Genomic DNA, 7,877 nt, shown 5'->3' with positions numbered 1-7,877 from the left:
CAAAAATACTTCCTAGTGTTTTCCCCCAAGCATTGTAAGAAAACTTCAATTCTAGATGTATGAATGAAATTACTTCTAAAAATCAGAAAATTCTATCAGCTCAGAAATATGTGAACATCTTTAGCAGAAAGTTAGACTTCTAGCCTCATAAAAAAAAATATTATGCCATTTCATGGGTTTTTCCCTGCCTCATTATAAACTGAAGGAAATTTTTTGGCTTAGTTTCTTATGTTTTAATTTAAGTCAATTAGATTCACATTTTTAAAAAATACAAGATTGAAATGGTCCTTGGGAGACTCAACACTTCCCCTCACTAGATGGGTGAAGATCATTGCTGAAGAATCTTCATCACAGTTTTAGTGGATTGCAGGTGATCAAAAAGTTAATGCTTATCGAGTAAATGAAAGGATGAAAGTCATAACCTAGGACCTACTCCACTGCTTAAATGCTACCCTGGCCTTGGGGTGGACTCTCTCCCTTTGATGTCCTTTGACAGCTATTTCAGTCACTATTTAATTGAGATTTTGATTCCCTTGGGCCTCACTCTCCTTCACTTACACTTCTCTCCTACTTATTAAACCAACCCATAGGCCAGTGACTGTGGTTCAAGAAATATGCAAACTCATGCATATGGCCTTCATCTTCATTTAAAAATGCCTTATCATCTCTCATTTACATTTGCTTATATTTTTATAGTACCTTTCCAAACGTGTCCCATTTCAATCCTCATAAAGGAAAAACAGAGGACCTTCAATTTCCCTTTCCACCTCACCCTTCCCCCCAGCCTTTATGAATCTACATCTGACACACCCACTATCAGAGAATGATGTGGTCCACACACCGAGGCTTATTCCCTTCAAGTTTCCTTCAGAACTCTGCTGCATGACTGATGACCCGATGTCATCATTTTCAGCTTCTCTCTCCTCTAGATCTATCCCTTCAACCTTTTTTTTTTTCTCATCTCTCAACCTTTTACTGATTACCTATTTCATTTCTTATTACCTCCAGTTGAGATTATCCACTGGCTTCTCCTGGGTTATCCTCAATAATTAGATGTCTTTTCTATGTATATATCCGTACTTACTTTTCATTTTTCAAGTGGAGGTGTCCGTAAGCCTGTTGCTAAAGGCCTATTTTATCTTTCTTTTAAAATCTCCCACTTAGTAATCTTATCCTAAAATCATAGCTTTATTTATCTTTACTTTATGGGGGATTTTCTAATAAACAAGTGTATTTATTCTGATTTCTATTTTGAGTCTTATAGTCCTAGATCCAAATGCTACCTCTTTAACTACAAATTCACACCTTCCCCCCTCTAATCACTATTTTTATAAATGGTGCCTTCATACCATGCCCCTGCACCCACAACCATCATCCAAATCAAAAGAGAACTGTTTTCATTCCATCCTTTTTTTTTCATCATTTTAGTTTTTTATTTTTTAAATTTTAAAATCTTTAATTCTTACATGCATTCCCAAACATGAACCCCCCCTCCCACCTCCCTCCCCATAACATCTCTCTGGGTCATCCCCATGCACCAGCCCCAAGCATGCTGCATCCTGCGTCAGACATAGACTGGCGATTCAATTCACATGATAGTATACATGTTAGAATGTCATTCTCCCAAATCATCCCACCCTCTCCCTCTCCCTCTGAGTCCAAAAGTCCGTTATACACATCTGTGTCTCTTTCCCTGTCTTGCATACAGGGTCGTCATTGCCATCTTCCTAAATTCCATATATATGTGTTAGTATACTGTATTGGTGTTTTTCTTTCTGGCTTACTTCACTCTGTATAATCGGCTCCAGTTTCATCCATCTCATCAGAACTGATTCAAATGAATTCTTTTTAACGGCTGAGTAATACTCCATTGTGTATATGTACCACAGCTTTCTTATCCATTCATCTGCTGATGGACATCTAGGTTGTTTCCATGTCCTGGCTATTATAAACAGTGCTGCGATGAACATTGGGGTACATGTGTCTCTTTCAATTCTGGTTTCCTCGGTGTGTATGCCCAGAAGTGGGATTGCTGGATCATAAGGTAGTTCTATTTGCAATTTTTTAAGGAATCTCCACACTGTTCTCCATAGTGGCTGTACTAGTTTGCATTCCCACCAACAGTGTAGGAGGGTTCCCTTTTCTCCACACCCTCTCCAGCATTTATTGCTTGCAGATTTTTGGATCGCAGCCATTCTGGCTGGTGTTCTCTTGGTCCCTACATTTAATGAGTTGCTCAGTCTTTTCCACTCTGTTTTATTACTGTTTTACTGATTTTCTGGAGGCCTTGGAGTGCCTGACAGAAGAAAATAGAAGAGAAAAATTATGTAAATTAATTTGCAATTCTTTCTGGTCCAGTAACATGATTCTCATACCCCTCCTAGGCATGAATTAAGATGACACAGAAAGGGTGTATAAACTTGAACCCAAAGCAACAAAGTAAATGGCAGTGGGACCATATTTATCAATAATTACCTTAAATGTAAATGGGTTGAAATCCCCAACCAAAAAACAAAGACTGGCTGAATGGATACAAAAACAAGACCCCTATATATGCTGTCTACAAGACACCACCTCAAACCAAGGGACACATACAGACTGAAAATGAAGAGTTGGAAAAAGATATTTCATGCAAATGGAGACAAAAAAAAAAAAAAAAAAAGCAGGAGTAGCCATACTCATATCAGATAAAATAGACTTCAAAATAAAGGCTGTGAAGAGACAAAGAAGGACACCACATAATGATCAAAGCATCAATCCAAGAAGAAGATATAACAATTGTAAATATATATGAACCCAAGCATAGCAGCACCGCAATATGTAAGGCAAATGCTAACAAGTATGAAAGGGGAAATTAACAATAACACAATAATAGTGGGAGACTTTAGTACCCCACTCACACCTATGGATAGATCAACTAAACAAAAAATTAACAAGGAAACACAAACTTTAAATGACACAATGGACCAGCTAGACCTAATTGATATCTATAGGACATTTCATCCCAAAATAATGAATTTCACCTTTTTCTCAAGCTCATAGGGAACCTTCTCCAGGATAGATCACATCGTGGGCCATAAATCTAGCCTTGGTAAAAAAAAAAAAATCATTCCAATCATCTTTTCTGACCACAGTGCAGTAGATTAAATCTCAATTACAGGGAAAAAAAAACTACTAAAAATTCCAACATATGGAGGCTAAACAACATGCTTCTGAATAACCAACAAATCACAGAAGAAATAAAAAAAAAGAAATCAAAATATGCTTAGAAACAAATAAAAATGAAAAAACAACGCAAAACCTATGGGACACTGTAAAAGCAGTGCCAAGGGGCAGGTTCATAGCAATATAGGCATACCTCAAGAAACAAGAAAAAAATCAAATAAATAAACTAACTTTACACCTAAGGCAACTAGAAAAGGAAGAAATGAAGAACCTCAGGGTTAGTAGAAGGAAAAAAATCTTAAAAATTAGGGCAGAAATAAATGCAAAAGAAACAAAAGAGACTACAGCAAAAATCAACAAAGCCAAAAGCTGGTTCTTTGAGGAGATAAATAAAATTGACAAACCATTAGCCAGATTCCTCAAGAAACAAAGGGAGAAGAATCAAATCAACAAAATTAGAAATGAAAATGAAGAAATCAGAACAGACAACACAGAAATACAAAGGATCATAAGAGACTACTATCAGCAACTGTATGCCAAAAAAATGGACAACTTGGAAGAAATGGGCAAATTCTTAGAAAAGTACAACTTTCCAAAACTGAACCAGGAAGAAATAGGAGATCTTAACAGACCCATCACAAGCATGGAAATAAAAATTGTAATCAGAAATCTTCCAGCAAACCAAAGCCCAGGACCAGAAGGCTTTACAGCTGAATTCTACCAAAAATTTAGAGAAGAGCTAACACCTAACTTACTCAAACTCTTCCAGAAAATTGCAGAAGAAGGTAAACTTCCAAACTCATTCTATGAGGCCACCATCACCCTAATACCAAAACCAGACATAGATGGCACCAAAAAAAGAGAGAAAAATACAGGCCAATATCACTGATGAACATAGATGTAAAAATCCTCAACAAAATTCTAGCAAACAGAATCCAAAAACATATTAAAAAGATCATACATCATGACCAAATGGGCTTTATCCCAGGAATTCAGAATTCTTTAATATCTGCAAATCAATCAATGTAATATACCACATTAACAAATAGAAAGATAAAAACCATATGATTATCTCAAGAGATGCAGAAAAAGCCTTTGACAAAATTCAGCATCCATTTATGATTAAAAAAAAAAAAACTTTCCAGAAAGCAGGCATAGAAGGAACATACCTCAACATAATAAAAAGCTATATATGAAAAAACCCATAGCAAACATTATCCTCAATGGTGAAAAATTAAAAGCATTTCCCCTAAAGTCAGGAACAAGGCAAGTGTGCCCACTCTCACCACCACTATTCAAATAGTTTTGGAAGTTCTTGCCACAGCAATCAGAGCAGAAAAAGAAGTAAAAGGAATCCACATTGGAAAAGAAGAAGTAAAACTCTCACTGTTTGCAGATGGTGTGATCCTCTACATAGAAAACCCTAAAGTTTCTACCAGAAAATTACTAGAGCTAATTAATGAATATAATAAAGTTGCAGGATATAAAATTAACACACAAAAATTCCTTGCATTCCTATACACGAATAATGAGAAAATAGAAAGAGAAATTAAGGAAACAATTCCATTCACCATTGCAATGAAAAGAATAAAATACTTAGGAATATATCTACCTAAAGAAACTAAAGACCTATATATAGAAAACTATAAAACACTGATGAAAGAAATCAAAGAGGACACTAATAGATGGAGAAATATACCATGTTCAAGGATTGGAAGAATCGATAGAGTGAAAAAAAGTATACTACCCAAGGCAACCTATAGATTCAGTGCAATCCCTATCAAGCTACCAACGGTATTTTTCACAGAACTAGAACACATAATTTCACAGTTTGCATGGAAATACAAAAAACCTCGAATAGCCAAAGCAATCTTGAGAAAGAAGAATGGAACTGGAGGAACCAACCTGCCTGACTTCAAGCTCTACTAAAAAGCCACAGTCATCAAGACAATATGGTACTGGCACAAAGACAGAAATATAGATCAATGGAACAAAATAGAAGCCCAGAGATAAATCCACACACCTATGGACACCTTATCTTCAACAAAGGAGGCAAGAAGATACAATGGATTAAAGACAATCTCTTTAAGAAGTGGTGCTGGGAAAACTGGTCAACCACTTGTAAAAGAATGAAACTAGAACACTTTCTAATACCAGACACAAATATAAACTCAAAATGGATTAAAGATCTAAATGTAAGATCAGAAACTATAAAACTCCTGGAGGAGAACTTAGGCAAAACACTCTCCGACATAAATCACAGCAGGATTCTCTATGACCTACATCCCAGAGTAATGGAAATAAAAGAAAAAATAAACAAATGGGACCTAATTAAACTTAAAAGCTTCTGCACAACGAAGGAATGTATAAGTAAAGTGAAAAGACAGCCTTCAGAATGGGAGAAAATAATAGCAAATGAAGCAACTGACAAACAACTAATCTCAAAAATATACAAGCAACTCCTGTAGCTCAATTTCAGAAAAATAAATGACCAATAAATGACCCAATCAAAAAATGGGCCAAAGAACTAAACAGACATTTCTCCAAAGAAGACATACAGATGGTTAACAAACACATGAAAAGATGCTTAAAATCACTCATTATCAGAGAAATGCAAATCAAAACCACAATGAGGTACAATCTCATGCTGGTCAGAATGGCTGCTATCCAAAAATCTACAAACAATAAATGCTGGAGAGGGTCTGGAGAAAAGGGAACCCTCTTACCACTGTTGGTGGAATGCAAACTAGTACAGCCACTATGGAGAACAGTGTGGAGATTCCTTAAAAAACTGGAAATAGAACTGCCATATGACTCAGCAATCCCACTGCTGGGCATACACACCAAGGAAACCAGAATAGAAAGAGACACATGTACCCCAATGTTCATCGCAGCACTGTTTATAATAGCCAGGATATGGAAGCAACCTAGATGTCCAGCAGCAAATGAATGGATAAGAAAGCTGTGGTATATATACACAGTGGAATATTATTCAGCCATTAAAAAGAATATATTTGAATCAGTTCTGATGAGGTGGATGAAACTGGAGCCTATCATACAGAGTGAAGTAAGCCAGAAGGAAAAACACCAATACAGTATACTAACACATATATGTGGAATTTAGAAAGATGGTAACAATAACCCTATATGAGAGACAGAAAAAGAGACACAGATGTATAGAGGAGTCTTTTGGACTCTGTGGGAGAAGGCGAGGGTGAGATGATCTGAGAGAATAGCATTGAAACATGTATATTATAATATGTGAAACAGATCGCCAGTCCAGGTTCGATGCATGAGACAGGGTGCTCAGGGTTGGTGCACTGGGATGATCCAGAGGGATGGGATGGGGAAGGAGGGGGGAGAGGGGTTCAGGATGGGGAACACATGTAAACTCACGGCTGATTCATATCAATGTATGGCAAAACCCACTACAATATTGTAAGGTAATTTGCCCCCAAATAAAATAAATAAATAAATAAAATAAAGGCTAGACGCCTCATCCCAAGGGACTTAGAAACCTTACACTGCTATTTCAATTGTAATTTAAATTCACACCTTTCACTTATTTTCTGTAGGTGTTTATTATTTGGTCAAGTAGAAAACATATCCTTTAATCCAGTTCATAGAAACATCTTGACACAATTTTTGTTTACTTCTGTAGATTTTTCTCTCTTGAGTACATCAGACTGTAAACTCTACTATTTTCTGAGTATCTCATAAAGTGAATATAATAAGTAACATTACATTTAATTGCAGTAAGCTCATTTATAAAGAAATAATAACCTATGAATCTGAATCCTTATTTTGAAGTCAACTTTCAGAAATTTTGATATTTTACTAGGCATGGTTGAGGTATCTAACCATGTACCTTAAATGATGGTGCTTCTAAAATAAAAATCTTGTTTCAAAGTGATGCAAAAAGTTAACAAAACAAAAATTCTCTAGTGTATTCACTTGATTTGTTGTTATGTAAGAGCATTTTATAACTGAACTTTTCAGTAATAATTAGTAGATTATATGTATGTCTATTTGAAAGTCACTCAGTCGTGTCCAACTCTTTGAGACTCCATGGACTGTAGCCCAACAGGCAACTCCGTCCATGGGATTTTCCAGGCAAGAATACTGGAGTGGGTTGCCATTTCCTTCTCCACGGTATCTTCCCAACACAGGGATCAAACCTAGGTCTCCTGCATTGCAGGTAGACTCTTTACTGTCTGAGCCACCAGAGAAGCCCATAGTACAGTATATATCTTCATTTAAATTCATCAAGAAATTATATTTTAGTATCAAAGCTCTCTCACACTGAATGCTCCTGGTATGCATTCTTATAAGGGGTCAACATTGATCCTATCCTACAATTTACTGACTGTCAGAAAGTGAAAATTATATTTAATTGAGCTGAATGAGAGAATCACACAACAAGGAACTCTGTATTATTCAATTCTCAGATATTTCTATCATGGGATGACAAATAAACATAATTATTGATGGATGGTATATATTAATATGCCACATAGTTTTAATCATAAAAGTATATTTCAAACTCATCCTAATCCGAAACATTTTAAAGCCCCAAATGTTACCCAGTAATTTCAAACTCATGGTTGCTGACAAAGGGCCTTATACTCAAAGCTATATTTTTTCTAGTAGTCAGGTATGGATCAAAGAGTTAGACCATAAAGAAAGCTGAGCACCAAAGAACTTATGCTTTT

Source organism: Ovis aries, chromosome 8 (genome assembly GCF_016772045.2).
Source record: "Ovis aries strain OAR_USU_Benz2616 breed Rambouillet chromosome 8, ARS-UI_Ramb_v3.0, whole genome shotgun sequence".
Taxonomy (NCBI): Eukaryota; Metazoa; Chordata; class Mammalia; order Artiodactyla; family Bovidae; genus Ovis; species Ovis aries.
The sequence above is the reverse complement of the archived record's forward strand: the minus strand, read 5'-3'. Positions refer to the sequence as shown.